The sequence below is a fragment of the Photinus pyralis genome, unplaced genomic scaffold (assembly GCF_008802855.1).
Source record: "Photinus pyralis isolate 1611_PpyrPB1 unplaced genomic scaffold, Ppyr1.3 Ppyr1.4_LG7, whole genome shotgun sequence".
Taxonomy (NCBI): domain Eukaryota; kingdom Metazoa; phylum Arthropoda; class Insecta; order Coleoptera; family Lampyridae; genus Photinus; species Photinus pyralis.
The window spans coordinates 32,369,541-32,392,214 of record NW_022170738.1 but is presented as its reverse complement, the minus strand read 5'-3'; the positions used below and the strand labels follow the sequence as shown (position 1 = coordinate 32,392,214).

The following is a 22,674-nucleotide window of genomic DNA, read 5'->3' as shown; positions in this document are numbered from 1 at the left end:
CGCGTATTTAATCTGATTTAGTAAGATAATACGGGTTAAGGGAAGTTATGTTTGGACGTTTAAGAAAGCGTATGTTGAACGAATCTGGGACGAGCTCCATCTCAATTTGGTAACATATGTCGGGGTTTTTCCATTGTCCGTAAAGAAAGAAACTACGCATACCAAAGAACGCTGACTCTGTCCTAGGGGAATTTTCCACTACGAAGGAATCTTTAGAGGACGACGCCAGTTTCAAATAATACAGATTAGATCAAAGATATTGTGACTTTTTTGTATTTTGTTGTAAGATATTTCGGTGAATGTGTAAAGCATTTCAAGTAGCAGATTAAGTTTCCAAGTTTTTTGTATGTGGGTATGTCAATAGAGGCTAATTGGGGAAGGTTCTTAGTTTTTGTCCATCGAGCCCATACTCTTTCTTCCTCAACTAGGTTCAGAGTCTAGTTTCTTATTGTCACTGAGCCTGGAATTGACTGGTCACCCAGTCTTTAATCCTTGCCCTGACAACGGAGGGAGTAATTCCTAGGGTAAGCTCGGGCCCGACAACTGCCTTCACGAGCCAGCTCGTCCGCCCTGTTGTATCTGTTGTAAATATAAATATTTAAGCACCGTTATAAAGCCATTAATTATACATAAACAAATCAAGTAATTAAATTTACCGCACAAATTCATTATGAAACCTCCAAATATTTTAAGATAACATGAAACACAACTAGAACCATAATATTCCAAAATTCAGAGATTCTAAAGTCGAAAATTCGATAGAAGATACAAATTCCATTTTCATATTTCAGTTAATTTTATGGGATAAATATCAACTGTTTAATTTCTATATGGAAATTAACTGTTGGATAAATTAAACGGTTAAATGAGAGATCGGACCATAATGTCGTGTATAGCAGATTACTTCGTTCTCAGCCCCTGATGTCGGACATTTTGGATTCGTTATTTGCCTATTGAAAACCCTTAAATACCAAATTTCACTGAGATCGGAATTTTGTTTGCACCTTCGTTTTGCACCATCTTAAATTAAGAATTTTGTAGTGTAACACCCCTAGTTCTATATTTTTAGGTATCTATTGGGCTTTTGAAGACGTAAGTAACTCCCAAAATAAATTATGGCGCCTTGATTTATTTAAAAAAATGCTTGTTTTGGTCTCCTGTATCATCGGATCGCTTTATTACGCCCTGTAAGCTACAAAATTAAAGTTCGCCTCTTTTCTTAAATAATTTAAACCATTAGGTAAATTAAAAATTTGTTTCTATCATGTCACGATTAGCTAAACCATTCCCCTAACTTTCACAAGTATTAAAAAGTGAAACTAAATTAAAATCGAAATTTCGCGATGATAGGCCTCTATATTTATAAAATTAAATAAATTCCTATTATTAAACCGTCAAAGTTGTTAAAGTATTATTATTGTTTTAATAATAAAAAAAACCTTGATGCTTACTGATTTATTTTATACCCACGTACTGGTTAATTACGGTGCGATTTCGCAGTAATCCCTTAAGATTTAATATGTTTCAAGGTAGAAGCATCAATAACGAGAAAAATTGCTAATGAAATTGCAGTCGGCGTCTGTTAAAATTAAAAATTTATTATGAACGAATTAAATCTCGTAAAACTACGGTAACCTTGTTTTGGCATGCGACGCCTACACGTTCATTCACCAAAATCTAGTTTTATTTATTCAACGCGTTTTTTTTCTTATTCTTGAACGTAACCCGTGCGTGAGACAGCTTGGCGACATTGCATGATCGCCATTGATAGTTAAATTGATACGACATTGGAGACTCGGGAGTTACCAATTAGTTTGTTGCCTCGATAAATCATTTCGATGCTTTACTTTACCAGAGACAAGATACTGTTTTCGTGCAGAATCCAATTAATGTCAATTATTAGTATTAAAAAATTGACCCGCGCGCTTTCGGTAAAGTCATTTTCGATATTGAAATGAAGTTTTTAATGTGTTTAACCCACAAATAAAAATTCAAGGTTTCGTAATTCCATTAAATTAAAAATTAATTGGAGCTCGACTTCGGAAAATAATTGGGATTTGTTTTCGAACGACAGTCGTAAATTTTTTTCTGCTCCGATGTGAGCTTTTGGAAAATCAATTGGCAATGAAATGGTAATGAAAAATATCGGGTGATCAAATTTCTTAAGTATGCAGCCGATTAGAAAACTGTCCGACGATAAAGCTTATGCGTTCGCCATTTTGAAGTGTGCCTTTCACATTTTACTGCATTTGTCGGATGAGATTATTCCATTAAGAAATTCCAGTGGAATTTTGTAGGTAATGTCTGTTGCTACTGTTGATTATCTCCTGCACTTTGCCAGAATATGTACCTAGTTAAGATAAACAATTTGTAACAGGAAAACGCTTTTAAATGGAACTATGCAAAATTGAGCGAGCGACGAAGTTATTGTCTGCCTGCTTAATAAATAATAAGCCCAAGATAATTTCAAAATCTAGAATCTAGAAATTTGGATTTATAAATAATTTTTTTTATATTTTTACTTGTACAAAACGCTAAATATTTTAGAAAATATAATCTTGATAATTACAAGATGTATCTACAAATTTAGGAATCACCTTATATCAAAAGTAACTACAGCAGCCAGCAGCGAATTTTCCACACCAGCACCGTGATACATATGTCTCGGTGTCCAGCCCACTCTTATGATAGGAGAAGATTAATTTCTGGGTAGTTAAATAGAAATTAAAAAAAAAAAGTTTGAACAAGATAGATAGATAAAGCGTCTCTGAAGCTCATGCTGATCTTTTCAGAATTAGATTTGAGTTTGAATTAAAAACTAAAAAGTTGAGCCGGAACTTGACCCCTAAAAGAAATCGTCTGTTTGAAACCTAAAAATGTCCAAATAAGAGGGCTAAAGGCCGAAACCCATTGGTAACACGCCACGCCACGCTACGCCACGCCACGCCATGTGACGAAAATGTATGCGTATATTCATTCATTTATTTACATGTACCGCGTACACATTTGACACACGCTATGCCACGCCACGCCACCTCACGTGTGACGATTCAAAACCCTCAGATGTGACCGACGCGTGTTGGTACGTGTGAATGTTCCCCGGTCGCCTCTCCACTCCCGCGGCAATCTGTTTCCGTATTTATTTTAAGAGGGGCATTCCGCGGGAATGTTGCCGATAGATGGCGAACAAGTAGAAAATCACATAAAATTTTATTAAGCATGCAATGTCTTGAACGTTTTTAAATATCGTTATCAAAAAAGGAAAGTTAGGTTTAGGTATTAAAGGATTTAATACACACAAATCGATAACAAAATAACTGATTCAAAACGATGACAGCAGCAGCACATTCTTCTAAAGAACTCTCACTACTCACTAGACGAACTGCTTGCGCTAGTGTAGTCGATCGCACTCAAAGTTACTACTTCCAATTTTTTAAATAAAATGACAAGCGTGTCATCACGTGGCGTGTTACAAATATGTACACAAACTGTCCCACGTGAACCTATGCCACATGACGTGGCGTGGCGTGGCGTGTTGCCAATGGGTTTCGGCCTTAATTATAGATGGAGCAACAATTGTCGATGGAAAATTGTTTATAACAGATGACAGCTAAAGAAAAGGTACACTTCAAGTAACTGAAATGCAATTGGCGGTACTTATGTTAAGACAGAAAAACGCAATTATATCCTCTCTACGGAGTTACCGTTCACTAATAATCTCAGAATCCCCAAGTTAGTGCAGGCAATTGCCAGAGATTGGTAAAATATTCATGATGGCAATTAAAATTCCTTGCGTTCTCAACTAACTCCTCAGCTGCTGGTTCTAATGACGCGATACGGTTCTCAACAGAAAAGAAGGAAGATCGACAATCGACAACCAAAAATTAAGGCGCTGGCAATCTGCGCGGTAAAATGGCGTGGTTATATTTCCACCAATAGATGGAGCAACAATTTTTGATGGAAAATTGCCGTATAACAGATGACAGCCGAAGCTAAAGAAAAGGTACACTTCAAGTAACTGAAATGCAAATGGCGGTACTTATGTTAAGACAGAAAAACGCAATTATATCCTCTCTACGTAGTTACCGTTCACTAATAATTCCAGAATCCCCAATTTAATGAATGCAATTTGCCAGAGATTAGTAAAATATGGATGATGGCAATTAAAATTCCATGCGTTGTCAACTAACGCCTCAGCTGTTGGTTCCGATACGGTTCTCGACAGAAAAGAAGAAAAATGAAGATCGACAATCGACAACCAAAAATTAAGGCGCCGACAATCTGCGCGGTAAAATGGCGTGGTTATAATTCCAACAATAGATGGAGCCATTTATTCAAAAGTTACGAGGATCTTTCAACAAGGAAATATTGACTGCTTCGTAATGGAGAAAATAAACCGTTACAAAATTGAGTATAATGATTTGTTGCCCGTGAAATCAAAGGAGGTGGTTGCACTCTGTCACCGGAATCGTAAAATTACTATAGCAACAGTAATCAAAATTAAGGTGTAAAACTGTTACTTAGTGAAACTTCCTCCTGTTGCGGTAATAACAGAAACATTTATGTTTGCAGTCACAACAAATGTCTGTATAAACAAATATTTATTTATTTTTAAGAACAATGTTTAATTATAGCACTCTAATTAATTAATTTACACTTTTTCGACCTCTTAGGGCGAGATTGCAAACCGGCTTGCCGATATCTTGTCCCTTTTAAATAGAATATGTATTTTAGTGATTATTTTAGTTTGGAAGCTCTCCTTTTTGTTTTATATACCTATTCAATAAATCTCTATTATTATTATTATTTGGAAATTTTACAAAACTCTTGTGATAAGAAATAATAATTTGTTTGTTCGCGATTCAAATAACTGCTAGGATTTAAACGTTGGAAAACTTTAAAGAACAATTGCGTCACCAAACGATTTTGTCGTCGGCAAGGTTTCGTAGCCTATTTTTCTTGAATCATTGCCGCTGTAAAGGGGATTGTCTCCAGTCCAAATTTGTATCAACTTCGTCACTTGCAGAAGGACCTTCTTGTATGAGTTCTTCCATTTATGTAAAATTAAGTCATTTATCTTTATTTCTCAATTTGATTGAAGGAAACAGGCAAATTATAATGTATTGTTTTTTAACGATACACCTTTAGACAAATTAAAAAAAACTGTTATTGCATGTATTTTACCATTTAAAAGCCCAAGTTAAAATTAAGTATAGGGGTAATTCATAGAGACCGTGGTCACGAAAATAAGTTTCGTTATTAGAAATTTATAAGAAAATCATAAATAGAAAACTTGTACCTAAAAGGGAAATGTAAAAAATTGTAACCACTTTATTATTTGATTTTTATCAAATTATTCATTGTTCACGAGTAAGCAATCTAAAAAGCAGATCTTAAAGTCCATTTTCAGGAATTTGGAAAGGAGAAGTTTTCTGTAAGTAAGTGACAGTAAAAAGTTCATGTTAAGGACCAGCCGGAGGGCATTTTAAATTCTTATTAAAAAGTTCGAGTTCCGTTAAAAAATTCAGTAATTTTTGTTTCAACGAACGGATGGTCAACCCCTATAATTGCAATAAGTTTATTGTACAGTTCATTGATGTAAATGTGAGTAAAGAAGTAAGTAGTAGTGGATGAAACCGGGTAGCAAATCTCAGCAATGAGTAATCATTTTTGAGCTATAATGATTTTCTATACCCAAACAATACCGATACTGACCATAATCGCATAATGCCAATAACGCCGCCAGTAATTTCTTGGATTTCGCTTATTGATCAGCGATTCACCCCAGTTTTGCTACACTGCAAGAGTAATCGTTTCCTTGCAAACTCTTTCGTGAAACTTGTAAATATTTTACGCTTGGAAGTAGATTACGTTTCCCCATTGGTTCATTTTTCAACGTTAACCTTTTGAATATTTCAGAAAATGGAAGTGCGCTCCGATAACGTACAGCTAAAAGAACTACATCCTTCAATCTCAATTGAAACCCTAGCAGGTAGAAATTAAAGAGTGCAGGTAGCCGAATTCAACTGGGGGGTTAATTGGGTAAAGAAATTAGATGAGTGGGTGGATGTAATTAATTTGCGGGAAGAGTTGAATGGAAAGGGCGCAAAAATATGGTGATTAACCGTTTTCATTTGCTGTAAATTTAATTCCGTAATGGATTGTTGGTTTATATTGAGTGCCTATTTTAAAATAAACTTTATTGCCATCATTAAATGTGGTGGCATTTAGTAGCACCTATCACCCATTAAGCTTGTTGCACCACGTTTAAATCTTAAATGGTAAAAAGGAACAGGAAGAATTAAAGGTGCGCTTTGGTGGCGTCATTATTAACTCATTAAAAACTTGTAATTGCATTATTTTAAAGTAAAAGTGTATTTAAAAGGAAAAATGGTCGAGATGAAAGCAAAAACACGATAAAAGGAAATCATAAATAATTAAATTTATAACGCTTCATTCGTTATGGTTACTGCAGATACACCTTTCAGAAAAGCTTATTAACGTTGTTACGATTTAACGATGTAACAGTCTGAAGCGATAATTAATCTAATTTGCTGTATAAAAGGGGATTTCTAGAAATGTCGGAGACAAAAAGGGAAACACTCCCATTGTTTTAAATACTTACACGCCCCAAAATATGTTAGTAAAGCGGAAATGTTCTAGTCTCACCGCAGCTTTAAGAGGGTATTACAATTACATAATGAATACTTGTAAGCAAACATAACTCTAATCGTTAAATACGATAACAGAACTATCTTAAGACTCCCATTAGAAACGTTAGCATACAATTACGTCCGACTGGAAAATAAGCCTTCAATAAAACACATTATACATTTTTACAAAATCGCGAAAATCGTGTGCGGATTCCTCAACTCAATCCTTTTCTAATAGCATATATTTAAGATTGTTAGTGTACCTAACAGGTCACGATCGTAATTCCTTCTGTTAAACGTATCCATTGCAATTGAGCGTTATATAAACACGTCTATCGGTTTTATTTTTTTGCTTTTAAATGTGCAATATTTTGTAATATTGTAACCGTAGAATTCGATACGTGGGATGAGACATCGTACGGTTAAATCACTTCCTATTAAAATTATGCAAAAATATTCACGCACAGCATCCCGATCAGTTCTTCTCACGTATTAGTTAGTGGTAGCTGTTTGGGTAATAAAAAGAGACGTCCATAAAAGTGTGATTGTATTGACAAATTTTATGTGCGACTGATGGCAGCTTTCATGTATCACAGTAACGATTGATGTGTGTGAAAATCAAACTTTATTTCTCAGCTCAAGAAGAATTTTGATAAATTGTGTTTCGAAATTGGGCAAAAGGTTAGATGCTAATTTGTAATAACTTCTTCAGGTCAGTCAATTCCATCAATTCCCATGATGTATGTATATATCCGTTTTTGTGAATTTTGGCAAAAATGATGAAAATCATAATAATCCATCCCCTGATATTTCATGGAATCAAATATAATTTTCTGTTAAACGGTATTAGTTTCTGTAATAAAGCCCGTGTGTTGCAATAATACTTAAATACGACGAATCGTCAAAACAATAAGCGTCTACGTTTCAACGTCCAACAAAAACCAAGACAAGATTAACACCCACCACCAAAAAAGCACGATTAAGTCTGATTCGTCTATTTAAAACGTTTTTCCCCTTCCGTTTTCTTTCAATCCTCCTTCCCTTCAGAAATTACTACTTCATCTTTGCATACAGACCATCTGTATTTTCTTATCTTAAAACTAATTAGCTTACGCAACAATAACTAAAACTCATCACACTGCTGGACATAATTACAAGAGAAGTTTTAACACATGACTTCTGTACAGGGTGTCCCATTAATAATGGTCACTGAATTTTCCACCAACGAATTAACCACTCCCCGCAGATTTTTCGGGCGACTGACACGCCTTAACTTTTTCCCGGCTTGCGGTTCTTCTCGTAACGATGCAATTCCTACCACCTTCATTTTTAGAAACCACGCTCACCAACCACTTTAATTTGTTCAACCAATCGTATTCATTTCTTTTAGCTAATGATAACTCCAGAAACCTGGTTTGACCTAATACCATGAACCTAACGGTAAATTCCCGCAGGTTCTGCAACAAAAAAAACACGTTATGCAGTACCCTGCTAACGAGCGAATCTGATTCACCAGGACCGTCACGTACTTCAAATTGATTTCGTCTTGTCGCGACAATCTGGCGCTTTCAAGTCTCTTATAACAAATACAATATCGTTATTCACTCGACGACACTCGAAATTTTTCTTCGTCGCCAGAAATGATAAAACACCTGCATCGCTTATCTCGCACGTGAGAGTGTCGAAAAACCAATTATTTCGTGTCCGATATCAATTTTTTATCAATCCATGACCAGATAACACTTTAAACTCACGTAAAAATTTCGATTAAATGTTCTTTTAGTTACCCGTTTTAAATTTATCGTACAAACTACATACAACAAATAGAATTAAATGAATTACCGATTAAATTTACAATAAAAAACTAACAATAAAACGACAATTCTGTGTCTATTTGAAAAACAATTTTCTCAGATCTTATGAAATAATTTGAATTATGTTACATACAGGATGCTATTTCCGATATTCAGACCGATATTACGTTAACAACACTGTAAGGTGACTCGCTCTTATATGTAGTTTACACAACAATACTTTTCCGACCCCATAGATCGCTGGAGGCTGTCTCCACAATTAATAGTCCTCATCTACGAGAGAACCTGAACACCTCAGTATCAAACATCTCTCATTTTATTTTCCGCCGTTTTCGAGATATTCACATTTGAAATTCTGCAATACCTAATACTGGCAATAGTCCGTTGGTCGTTGAACCTAGAATTACTGATGGATTCAATAAGCTGATCCAAATAATTGAAAAGGACAGTCGATACAAATTCCTAGGTTTCGTATAGTGAATGGTTCCTATGATTCTGAAGTTCAAACACGGTCACTGCAAAATGGGAAATTCGACGGGAAATGTCAATGTCATATAAAAAATATGATTTGCGCACAATTGACCGATTCAAACGTGTGAAGATTTTCAACATGGAATTTTTCTATTCATCTTGATATTACGGTACGCTATTTTGCAATTAAACTTTATTTATGGTCACACAACTTTAATATTTGCGGGTCCACTATTGTTCGTATTTAACGTAAGAGTTATCATTTATAAATGAGAACCACTAAAAACTTTAATTCGCAATTTCTCGCATTTAATTTACACGTTGTTAAACTTCGGTACCGTAAGCGCACAAAATTTCTCCGCACAAATATAGGCTCTCGATGATTAGAGTGTCTCACCAATAGGTATATCAATCGCGCCGCGCTAATTTTACAAGTTACTTAACCTTGTCTCACTTCTAGGGGCGAATTCTCTTGGTGGAAATAAAACATCTCACGATAGTCTACAGTGGATTGATTTAATTTCGCTCGCGGTTCAAACCAATTTAGCACAAAATAAAACCACCTTGGATTGGAAGCTTGAAAGCCGAGGTGGAAAGGATTGGAAATCAAAGGTAAAATGAACCGCGTGTAAAGCGGATCTAGATAAGCGGCAGAGGGGTGTGACCCTACAGGGTCCAATGATTTGACCCATTTTCGGTCCAAACACTTGCCAGTTATCGTGTTCACAAACAGACACCATCGACTTCCCTGAAAAGCTTCTATCGCTTTGTTCTACCGCTTAATAAAGGAGAAAAATAAAGAATTTATTAATGTTGAACAAATACTGTAAGGGAGGTTTTGACGGGTTAGGCGAGATTGAGGAGAGAGACTCCCTTTACATTTTCGTATTTTCTTGCAGTCCTTAAAATTTAAATTTGGAACTGAATGGTCTTCTACAAGCAAATCAAGAATCAACCCCTAGCGATCAAACCACTGAAGATTAACAATCTATTATTAATATAACGACTTTTTCTTAAATTACTCTTAAATTTTTCAACACTACACTATACTCGAATTTTACATTAAGTGATGTTTCGAAAATCGTGCAATATAGGACAAATCTGAAGGCGTAAACTTATGTAAAATTATTTAAGGGATGCAGGTAGACTGTCAACAACTTATTGTCTTCAATATTCTAGCCGTCCTCTTTTTATTTGCAGGCGATCGCATAATTTTGAGATCATCTACCTCAATTATAAATAAGTTAGAAAGGAATAACCGATCTTGGCAACAACAAAAAAAGGCAATTTTCAATTTGTCGAGACTCGAGTACATGACACGGGACCGGCAGATAAATAACGGTATAGCTATAACAGAAGTCGTTGTCACATTGCATTTTTGGCAAAATTGCGTTCGTCACAATTATTTCAGCTACATGGTGGCAAAGTTACAAAGAGATCTCTTGCGGAAGAAGTGTACAAAAAGAGACGGTCACGGTTGAAAGTAAATAACGCAGTCAATGAACAATTTAAAAATTGCTCAGGGTCAAATAATACCTACACACACCCCAAATGTGTGCAATTTATTATCAAGCTGTGAATAATGGTCAGGTTTTATTTTTCTCTTGCAATTATTTTTAATAATAGCAATTTTAACAGAACAACACGGCTGACTCATGAATTGCATGCCCAAAGGATGTAGGTTACTGAATTGAAAAAAACTATTTTTTTCGTATATTTACCGTTATAAAACCGAAAGTGTTTAATGATCAAAATCGTACGTTAACCTTTTTTATGTCGATAATCGTGCAGTAAATTCATTTGATCTTGAAGCTTTTTTTAGTAAGACGAAGAATTTCTATTCTGAGACTTGCTTTCAATGGTAATTGATTCAAATTTTAGCTGCCGCAAAACTCGAAATTAACATAATAGATCTGACGATTGTTACGCAATCTCGATCAAATCAAGGATCTGAGGATTAAAGTGTCTCTTGGTATGCAAATCCGTCAGGAAGATGAGGTTTAGACAAGGCACGTGTTGTATGGGAATGGCTATCGAATTGAAAAGTTTTATTAGCATAATTTTTCCTACGTGTTCATCTTCTTGGATTGTGCATTAAATTTGCTTGGAACAAATACCGTTGCCAAAGTATAAATCTGTTAATCTAACGGTGCTGATGGCACATAAATTTGGCACATGTTGCTTGAATTTAATTGAAAACACCGAAACTGAAACAAAAACGTCAAAATTTTATTCTTCTGTGTTCAAATTCAGTCTCCCATACTATCGAAACAGTTTTGATTGATTTTTAGTGTGTCTAATGAGGGTCGTTGAAGCTTTTTATTAACCCTGCATAAAGGAATATTGTATTTCCTCAAATCTTTCAGGATTTCCGCCGATTTATCAGAATTTCCTCTAAAGCTGATCCACTCTGCTTCTGGAGAACAGAATCATTTACGAGTATATTGTTATTTATTTGTTTTTTTACGCACCCTGTAATTTGAAATAATGTGGATGATTGCTAAACCGGGCAATTTAGAATAATATTAGAATACATGATATATGGTGATGGTTATTGTGTATCGAAGCTACCTATACCTAAATGTCATGTATAAATAATTTGTCAATAATAATATTACGAATGTTTATAATGGATAATTAACATGAGTATATAACATTTGGCAACGATGAAAAAGATCTATGCGTTTCCATGGCGATTTTAGTCTTGTCTATAGCTCAATTTTTAGCGCATTTTTGCAAAAATTTTTTTTTGTAAAAAGTAGCTTTTAATCTCACTTTGGCTGGCTGGCTGGCTGGCTGGTAGGCTGGCTGGCAGTAAATGCGCGCCCGTAGAAAAACGCTTGTAAAAAGACAAGGAGTGTACATGTAACTATCGGGGCCGTGTAATTAAGAACGTTAGGGATGGGGCTACAAGATTTGGAGTCGACGACATCTGGACGCCATCCCCGAGCGTATTATACTAACCTGGAGATTTTTCAGTTTTTATCTACCTTCTTCTACAGTTTTTCTCCGATTGTTTTCAAATTGGTGTCGTCGGGAAGATCTTGTCAACGCGCACAACTCCTGCGTGGCGGAATTTTGTTTTTTTTCCTAGGGGCGAAATAAACCACCTTTTGCGCGGCGCGCTTCGAGGGGTAGTCGACTTTGGGCGCCCAAAAGTTTCTTACAGCGCGAATCGCGGTCTCTCTTTCTCGTGTCACTAATAGAAGGTCGACCTATGTGAAGTACCCAAAAGTTGAATACGATTTTATGCCGGGATTTTAGCGAATTACGAATGAACGGGACGTCGGAACTGTGTATCGACAAAGGGAATGTGGTAACCCCCGACGAGATCTTACTGATGGTGGAGTCGAAACTTCAAATCCGAATTGTTGCGGGTGATCAGAAGTGGGTGTCGACAAAGGGAATATGGTAACCCCCAAAGGATTTTACTGATGGTGGAGTCAAAACTTCAAACGCAAATTGCGAGTGCACGGTAAGTGAGAAAATGGTACCGACAGAGTGAACGTGGTAGCTTTCGGCAAGATCTTATTGATGGTGGAGTCAATATTGGCTAATAAAACACTGATCTGCCACACAAAAATGCGCTGACGTCCCTTCGATCTCACACGAGGACTTTGATAATTTTTTAATGGCAGTATCGCGAATACCAATGACATTATTCAATTATGGGCAAAAACATTTCGTATACAACACGTGTTGAAAGTGAAAGTATCACTTCCAAAACCAGTTGTACAAATAACTATTACTGGATGTGATGTAAAAATGTACGCCATTTTTATCTTAGGTAAGTTACAATTGTACGTTGAGGGTTGAGTTTTCCAGTAAATTGTATGCTTTGTAAATTGTATGTAAGCAATTGATGGAATTAGCAATCGTCTTTTCTACGGCTTTTAATTTCTACGGGGCATTGTTTTCATAATGGTAGTGTGTAAAATGCAAAATTGGTCGTGGATGATTTATTACCGTAGCTTTATTTTAATTGATACGGCACAAACGGAGACAAGAATCAGTGTTAAAGATGTCGTTAGTAAGAAACCATTTTGTAGGCATTATTTAATCAGTGAAGAAGTTATTATGAATATTCGCGTTTGAGTCAGCGAGGAAACCAGTGAGATTTCCACAGTAAAAAATCGTAGGTTATCAGTAGCGTTTGGGACAATACATTTCAGGGTAAAATAAATATTTGTGTTTAAATCACAGTAGTATCAACCGCGCCGCATGATCCCTTGTTAAATTTGGAAAAGATTCTATGGATGGATTGCGAAATCTGGGAATTTTTTCTGATGTTATTTGAACTGGTACAAAAAAATAAAAACAACTTTCTCATTGACACTTTTTGAGCGCTACAAAACGTTGAGAGATTTTTAATCCAACGTTTCGTTCCGGAGAAATCATCAACTTTATTTTTTTATATGGCCCGTAAACAAACTACACATTTTTTCTAGCATTTTTTATTACGAATACAATGATATACGGCACACACAAAAAACAAAAGATGGAAACTGTTGGTTTTGCAACAGGATGGTGGACCCGCGCATAGCGCCCTAATCGTGCGGTATTACCTATCGGGTTTATACCAAAAAACAGTCCTCAGATAGATTGCATTCACAGAGGAAATGCGCTTTCTCATATCCAATAAATTCGCTCTCGAAGGTGGCTCCAGAAAATTCGTCACATGAAACATCGCCCGCAAATATTTACCAACTCAAACAAATCGAGGAATAAGTTATGCACATATGTAGAAAGGGCGCACTTTTTTATACTTCAAAAACGTTAAAGTTGGTAGACTCAGTTCGATGCCGTTGGTCGAATTTTGGACTACCGTTTCTGGGATTTGACCCAATGTTTATATTTTTTATTGCAACACTCTGTATATCGTAACGGCAATTGTTTTTAATTTTTTGCCATAAACCAGAAATAAAAACCTTATTTTTTACGATGTTTAAATAGTTATGGGTTCATAGAGATTTTGTTTTGTTTATTGTATCCATGATAACTAAGGCAGCCGTTACCAATCAATAAAAAAGGCAACGGTAGAAACATGCCATTTCAAAAATTTGAAAAATGTTATATACTTATGTAATGTAATGTATGATTACATAAAAAGAATATAGGTTGCGATACATATATAATATATAATCGGGAAAAAGAATGCACAAAAATCACGTTAAGATATATACAGGGTGTTGCATTTATAAAATACCTGTTTTGGGTCAAATCAGAAGCGGTGGGTTAAAAATTCTTTACTACGCCACTTGATTCTACGTAAAAATATCTAAATAAGGCAGTTTTTGCTTTGTTTCTATCTTACATGGATAGTAAGATATACGGTAGTATATAAATATAGTACGATTCCAAAAAGTCAAATTTCGTTTTCACCCTGTCTCTCAGAAACAAACGTAGTATTAGTATTTAATTAATATTTAATTAGTATTCGTGGTATTAAAAGTTTCACAAAAAAGTTGCACAGGGTTGCGAAAACAGCAAGTCTTTATCTTTATAATCAGCTGAGATACACTGCAGTCTCAACAAACATAGGACATACGGTACTTCACACAGGGTGTAAAATAATAACTGTCTATCTTTAGAAAAAGTACAAGGTAAATGCAGTTTATGGGCAATGCGATGCAAGAGTACGGGAAGCAACAGACTCAATCTAGTGGATTTTTATGGAGTTGTCTTAGCAAAATCACGATCGCGCGCATTTATTAGAAAGCACAGGACAAAGTTGACAGAAACGACAAAAATTGAGAGACCGATAGCGCAACAGTTTAATCACTCTCAAAGGGAGAACAATATTGGTACATCTACCACAGAGGAAAATTCAATATCTGATCACGCTACAAAACGCTTTATATAAATACACCAAATCCGACAATCAGCATCCTCATGCACTATCAATCTTGTCAAGACTCCCCCTGTGAAATTACGATCACCCTTGAAACGGATTTATCCCCCTACAAGCATGATTGTCGCACATTAAGTACCTCATCCGACATTCCACCACTATCTAAGGGTGCAGCTTAATCAGATATGCGATTGTATGAAAAAGATCTCTTTCGCTCCCCCTTAATTGAAAATGAAACAAAATGTACATGCATACCAACCGTAAGAAATAAAATGCGTCTGTTTGTTTGGCGCAAGGTAAACCGTTACGAAATACACACTCATAAATCTTCTTTTATTATTCTCAATTATCTGTCAATTATTTACTATTAATAACAATAATATTTCTTGTGCGTAATAAGGAAATATCTCCGATTTTGAATTTATACGCATCATAAACACGTCTTGCAATGATATTATTAGAATATATTGATTAATATTAATCGCGCTTACTATTAAAATTTCAAGGTCAAGTTCAACTTATCACACGTGAACAATTCCAATCGTCTATAATCTTTTAATTGCCGATTGTGTAATCCAAAGAGGTCTTTTAAAATTATAAGTGCCAAGACGTTAATTTAATATTCAAATGATTTTTTTTGTATTGTTGATATTGGCGAAAACAATCCGATGTATAATTAAAATTAACAATTTGCTACAGGTAGAGAAGTGACATGATGTAATCGCCGTCTTATGGTACGATGAAAGTTTGTTAGGAAAGATAGGCAAAAAAAGATTTGCAAACAAAATAAATGATTTGTTTGTGGGAAGATTTTCTGAAATGTTGAGTGGATCTATAAAAAAAGTGGGATAACTTTTTTGAAATTTTGGTAGTAGAGTGTGATGATTAAATCGGAATCCTTTTAGTGCGGATTATGTTTCACGCAGATGACACACATTTGCTGCTCCTTGCCTTCATCTTCATCTTCGGGAACTTTTGTCACATGTCCATGGTGCAGTAGTAGAAACTGTACTGCAAATTTGCCATCTGAACATTGGGACCTGTCTACCTGTTTAGCCTTTGGTAAAGTTTTGGCTTGCAAAAAACACCTAAGTGATCACTCAAAACTAAATTGACCTTCGTTTTATAATCATCTTGGCTAACTAACTTGAATGTTTCATAATCTTATTTCTAAAGCGCGGTACATGTATACACTTAAAACAGGTTCGTAGACACACTCCAATATGATAAACATGATATAATCTAATTCAAAATTAACCCTTCCCAGTTATATTAAAATACACATAAGCAGGTTGACTAATTGAAAACTTGGCCATAATATCTTAATATTTAAACTACTTAAAGTGAGGTATTTAACAGTCAATTGAGTTCATGATACTCTTAAGATACCTAATTCACGACGATGGGAAAGCAGTAACTCAAATTTTTATAATACCTCCTAAAATTGCATCGATCCCATAGATATTGTCTTGAATCAGGATTCCCCTAGGTCGAAGTTCGTTTTCATGGTATATGAAGCTACAGGAATAGACAAATCACAATGGTCCAAAATATGCAAATGCCTTACGTTCCACCTAGATTGAAGAGATTTCCTTACTGGATGTATACGACTCCAGTCTTCCTTATGCCAAGGTGCGTAGTTGTTAATGGATTAATTACTTCCGAAATAAAATGCTTCGGTACGACTTGAATAAAATATTTCGTGCGATTATAATTTTTGTAATTTTAGTTTCTGCGATTCAGAGTTGGACTGGGTCAAGCATAGAGTGACCCAGTGACCCGGCGACCCAGTTAGTTTACTGACCCAGTGACCCAGTTGACCCGGTGACCCAGCTTGACCCGGTGACCCAGTTTGACCCGGTGACCCAGTTTGACCCGGTGACCCAGCTTGACTCGGTGACCCAGCTTGACCCGGTGACCCAGTTTGACCCTGTGGCCCAGCTTGACCCGGTGACCCAGCTTGACCCAGTGACCCATCTTGACCCAGCTTTACTCAGTGACCCATCTTGACCCGGTGGCCCAGTAATTAAATTATTGTTAGGTATCATCCAAAACAATTTCAAGTAACTTTTAATTTTAAAAAAAACTTCCTCACTTCGCCAACAAGCACGTAGCCCAATTTCTTTCAAGAGAACTAATACCTAAAAAAATCAAATGCATTTGTTTATAGTTTGTAGTCAAGTAGTCAATGAAAGTATTTAGAGAAACGATTTATTTGGATTAAGCTAACTAGTAGAAAAAATTAAATGTGAATGAACACCTGTAAGCAAACTGGTAAGCCCTGAAACAAAGAAATGAAGGAGGGAACTGTTTAGAAATAACATTATTCTAATACAATTCGGGACATGGAAAGTTTTTTACGGCAGTATTAAAGCAAGCATCACAGAAATGGCAGTTGTCAAGCAATCGAGTATTATTTTCAACAAACCAGCATTAAGTTTCATTTATTTTATAATCTGTACACTTGAACCGAGGGCACTGACTTAACTGCGTTATTCAATCAAACTAGGTTACTGGGTCGAATTGGGTCCCCGGGTGAAATTGGGTCAAGTTGGGTCACTGGGTCAAACTGGGTCACTGGGTCTAACTGAAAAGAGTATGACGTGACCCAGCGACCCAGTGACCCAGTTTAATTCAGTGACCCAGGTGACCCAGTTGACCCAGTGACCCAGTCCAACTCTGCTGCGATTGTACTACGCCCAAGTTTAGGATAGAAAACCATCATATGCCGCTAACACGAAACAATCGAAAAACAACCCTAGTACGGTGTCACTTATTTCCAAATGCAAATTAAACAATGCACTTATTGCAATGAACTTGCTTTGCTGTGCTTCTTCGTCTTCGTTCGAATTTTACCTAGGGACCTCGTCGTATTTTTTACACAAAGTTTACACCGGCCCGCTTGACATTCTAGTTTTTTTTATTAATGCAACCCCTACTCGACCGCGATCCCTACTTAGCTTCTCTTTGACTTATATTTTTTACGGTAAGCTCACTATACGACGGAACAGGACGGTTCCTCTCCACCCCCGAGGCTTCGATAACTCCTCAGCGCATTTCAACCAACCACGGACTTCTATTCTATCTAATCGGTTGCCCACCAGAAACACCAATACGGAACCCATGTAAATCTCGCGACTCACTTGGATTAAACATACTTCGTTGTCGTCATTAAATCTACACGCGTTGACTCTTCGTATGGAGCGGTACATATGCAATTTTACACATCCGAAACGCCTAACGGGCTCCCGCTACAACTTTCTGTTAATGCTGCGTACAATTGTTTAAAGCGGATCTCCGGTGTCTTGATTCCTAGTAGTTGTTTCTCGTTTTTATCGATCTCTTCCGATAACTTCTCTAAGGCCGCCTTTGGGGTATTGTACAGCTGGTGTAAATTAAGGTTTAGGTTGACGCTCAAGGTTAGAAAATGAAATAAAAGCTTGAGATCTTCCACAGTGGTAGTTCGTTCTGGGCATTCGAAAACGCATATTATGAAAACCTCCACTGAGAGCACAGGCGAATCCCGTCCAAACGAATCACTGCGGAATTCCCAAATTACGAATTCAATAGCGAGAGATCAATATATATTGGGAAGATGGCAATTACAATTCCATGCGTTTTACCTTACGCTTTCAGCTGTTTTTTTAATCGATTGCGGCTTGCCAAGAAAAGCAAATGAAAATGGACACCGAAAAATCAAGGTATAGAAAATGCGCTGTTATTCCTGCGCGGAAATTGCGTGGTTAAATCTATCAAATCGCTTCAAATGTTACGGGTGTTCTTCGCCAGGTAGTAAACCGTAAACAATAATAATGTTTCGTAATAGAGAGAATAAATCGTTACACTTGCTCCATGTTTTTGCAAATACTGTAATCATGAACTGAAATCTCCAAATTTATTATCTTCTCATGATTTATCCGGATGGCTGGATACTTTTTTCGGTCGGACAATAGTTTGGTCTATCTCCTGATACTCGACAGCCAGTATCCTCATTGCCTCCATCTTCATTTCCTTTGTGCCGCCACCTTGACGACGAATTCTATTAGTATGGGAGTATTCTAAGTGAGTTTCTTGAAATGATATGTTAGTGACGAAGACATAATTAGTCAAGGAACTAAAAGGAAAAAATCTTGACTCAACCATATTGAAAAAATGACGACTATAAAAATAAAAAATAAAATTTAAAAATTACACAAAACTAAAATTATGGATGTTCTCACAGCAATATACAGTGCGTTCGAGGTAAGAGGGTCACCGGATATTGTAATCTGTTTTATTTGGCGAGATAAAAAAATGTATTAAATATGATTTTATATGTGACATTACAGTCTATCCGATCGCATATTGAAATTTCCGGTTTAGCCGGAAATCGCTGCAACTTTTGTTTTTCAAATGCAATACCTTTGTTTTTTAAAATACTTATTTGAACAGGCAACGACAACATAAAATATGCATATGGTTGATATTAAAAAAAATGGAGAAATTCATGATTCAATATTTGTGGTGTATTTTGAGGTTGTACACTATTGGTTAACTTCACATGTCTTTAGTTTAGTGAACTTTAATCACTCACAAACGCACAAGTACAGAGAATTTGCTGTACGACAATATAATATGTTAAAATTAGTGAATCGCAACTCATATCGTACCAAGATTCTAAACCGAAGAGTTTTTCCTAGTACCTAGAATTCCAACCCTGGAATAGGTAACTTGTCCCTTGTCCGGGGATCCGAGCTTACAGTTGAGATTCGAGAACAGTCTCGACAAAGTGTTAGTTTACAAACAACTTCCACCAATTTAAATGAAGGATCAAATATTAATGTAGATTTTACAAGACAAATTAGCACACGATTAGTACTTATTTTTTGAATAGGTAAGATTTTTTGTCTGTTGATCAGTTGGTGTGGTGGTGACTTTATGTACTAGTTGGCGTGAAATTAGCAATACATTTTTATAATAATTAATTGACTGGTCAGGTCTCAGACTGAAATTGGTTTATAGTGCCTTTGAAGCACTGAATCGAACGGTTTCTCAACTCAAAGCTTCAGTAGCAACTGAAATTTATGAGAAATATTCGATTACCATTTGCTGGCATAAATCGGCTATTAAGATTTTTAAATTACGCATATCCGAATCGAATTTGAAAATATCTCGTATATTTCCTCCTCAATTTAAATTCAAGGTGTCAACGTAAATACAGTTATATGTACGTGGGCAACGTTGCTAATTTTGGAAGGTACTGGAGGGGTGAATGAATGAAACTAAATACTCGGCGAGTTGTCACGCGACAAAGGCGAGAAATAGAAAATTCATTCATCCGTAACAAATTACGCGTACTTTCTCACTGCATTTGCTGAAGACGATTGTAATAAATCAATAACTAAACAAATCGTCGCAGTCGCAGATGGCAAGAGGACGATTGCAATTTATATACCTTTAATACATAACTCACCATAAATGGTTAAAGTCTGAACTAATTTTGCAACAGCATCAGAGAATCTCTACAAGTTTCACTATACAGTCGCGATTTCTGCAATAGCAGCAACGTTGTAAGAAGATGAATCGCATTCTTCATCACGTTTTTGATTGTGTAAAGTTCATGTTAATTGAAAGGGTTGGTACTTCTTCCTTTCAAATTTGGCGAATTTGTAACTTTGCAGCCTTGTTTCTTGTCGTTACCAAATCTGGTCATGACACAGATACATTTAACGGTAATCGCTGCAAATATCAAAAGAAATTGTTGATCTCCGCTTATCGATACAATGCGTCTCCTATACTCACATATTCAGTGCACGAACACGTTTGTATTTCAACCGCGCTCTTCAGCAACGATCTCGTGTTCTGAAAAAAACCTTTCTGACACTCATTTCGTGACTCGATTACTTTTTTAATGAGCCACGAATTTACAAATTCGGTACCAGCGACTTTTCGTTATTGAAATTTGCATAATGAAGCCCACAATAGGAAGTTGACGTGTGTTTTTATTAACCGCATTTCCTCTTCCGCTAGCTGTTAAGTTGTACCTATTTATTAACTTAAATCGTTACCATCTTGCTTCTTTGTGTAATTGTTGGTATTGTTGTAAGTCGTAATAAATTACTTTTACGTGTCAGTTTCCTACGCCGATTTGAGTTTAAAGTTGCCATTGATTGATGGCGTAAACAATCGTTGGTAATTATTTTAAACAAATGAGATTGGTGTTCTCTTGTTGATGATGGTAATCAATTTCCCATAAGCCCTTTCTTGGAACTTTTGTGAAGTGTAATGATATGTACTTTTAATGTGGGAAGGCGATCATTTCACCATACTTGCTCAGAACACACGATCTTCTCTTTCAGTAAAACAGGTTTCATTTGATGGTGTTATCGTGTGGTAAAAAACATTTAAGGGAGGTAGCTAATTAGCTATCCTGGATCTCCGAACACTCCAATTACGATTGATGAAGATGAAATACTGAAGGTTTAAGATAGAGCTCATACGATACCTGTTGGTTTTCTGAAAGAACCCTAGGCCCTGTAACACCTGTACCAGTAACTCTTTCTGTTTACCACGAGGCCTTAGATTTGAGTATACGTAGTGGATCGACACCATGACCTATTCGAGCTCAGCGCCCGGCGATTTACTCATCAACAACTACTCGGTACCGCGTCGTAGGCTTGCGAACTTGGGAATATATCCAGATATTTGCGAGAGATTGTACTTAATAATAGTCCCAATTACAACAACATGGCTCACTCAAGGACCAGCAACATTTTCACTACTGTAATGAGTAGGTAATTATAAATTCCCATATCTCGTATAATGAATGGCTCCTTTGATTTGAAGTTCAAATACGATTACTTCAATTAGATGATTTGGCGGTATCAATGTCATACAGGGTGTTTCATGAGAAATGGTACATACGTTAATATGTTATAGATTTGTTCATTTTAAGCAGAAAAATTACTAAAAACATGTTATGAATTCTCAAAGGCAACTGAGATAGTCAGTTAGTTAGATAGTTTGTTAACGTATGAGCGCGATTTCTCTTCCAAAAAATTCTTTTGTTTTTTTGTGCCGTAAGTACATCGTTGTATTCGTAATAAAAAATGCTACTCAATACAGTATGTATTTTTACGGGGTCTGAAAAATAAACTTGATGATTTCTCCGAAACGAAACGTTGTATTGAAAATATCTCAACGGTGTCTTATAGAGCTCAAAAAGTGGCAATGGGAAAGTGGTTTTCATTTTTCCGTAACTGCTGAAATAACATCTGAGAAAAAAATTTCGATTTTTCTGGCACATCTTCGGAAGTAATCGGAATTTTCTGGTTTTCTTAAAAACCTGATACTAACTCTTTAATGGCGAATCTTTTCTCTAATTTGAACATCATTGTTATTTTCTATAATTTTGGGTATCCCTATGATAGACACAGCGTATACACAAACATCTCATTTTGTACAAAAGTGTTGGCTCTATTTCCTCAGTTTTGATAATTAATTTTTTTGCTGATAATTTTTTTTGTTTCAGGTAAGTCGAGATTCTGCTAACATTTCCTTGAGCTGATCTTTAATTTGTAAGTATATTCGTACCGCGTACTAATGTTTTAATTTCTAAATCCGAGAATTAAAAAAATTCAAATATAAAATTCTATTAAATCACAAAAAAATGAAAAATTATTTTAGTTCTAAAAATTCATGAAAATGTAGAAATTTTCGAAAATTTGAAAATAATGTTAAGGCATGTTACCGAGATCTCTATTGCCGCCCACAACTTTACATGGTTAATGTAGGTAGAATTTACCAAGTCGGCAATGTAGAAACATCCATCGCGTGGCGTTCTTGAAATGATAAGATGGCGGTTTCCACTCAGGAACATAAATGTAGGAAGCAACAATCAGGTAGG

The 22,674-nt window shown here is 36.0% G+C and overlaps 1 protein-coding gene and 1 long non-coding RNA gene across 9 annotated transcripts in view; both read left to right on the top strand.

Annotated features, from left to right (window-relative positions):
- LOC116177335 overlaps window positions 1-22,674 on the top strand; it is a 334,411-nt gene that overhangs the window by 269,820 nt on the left and 41,917 nt on the right. The window contains exon 1 of one of the 8 annotated variants that reach the window (XM_031496294.1): window positions 22,327-22,345. The exons of the other annotated variants lie outside the window; for them this stretch is intronic. The gene's annotated coding sequence lies outside the window, so the exon portion shown is untranslated. Of the gene's footprint in view, window positions 1-22,326; window positions 22,346-22,674 lie in introns of those variants that run through there. 8 annotated transcript variants of the gene reach the window in all.
- Window positions 9,241-10,228, top strand: LOC116177347. Its single transcript, XR_004146655.1, has 3 exons — window positions 9,241-9,341; window positions 9,399-9,550; window positions 10,139-10,228. It is a non-coding gene; the product is annotated as an uncharacterized LOC116177347 (long non-coding RNA).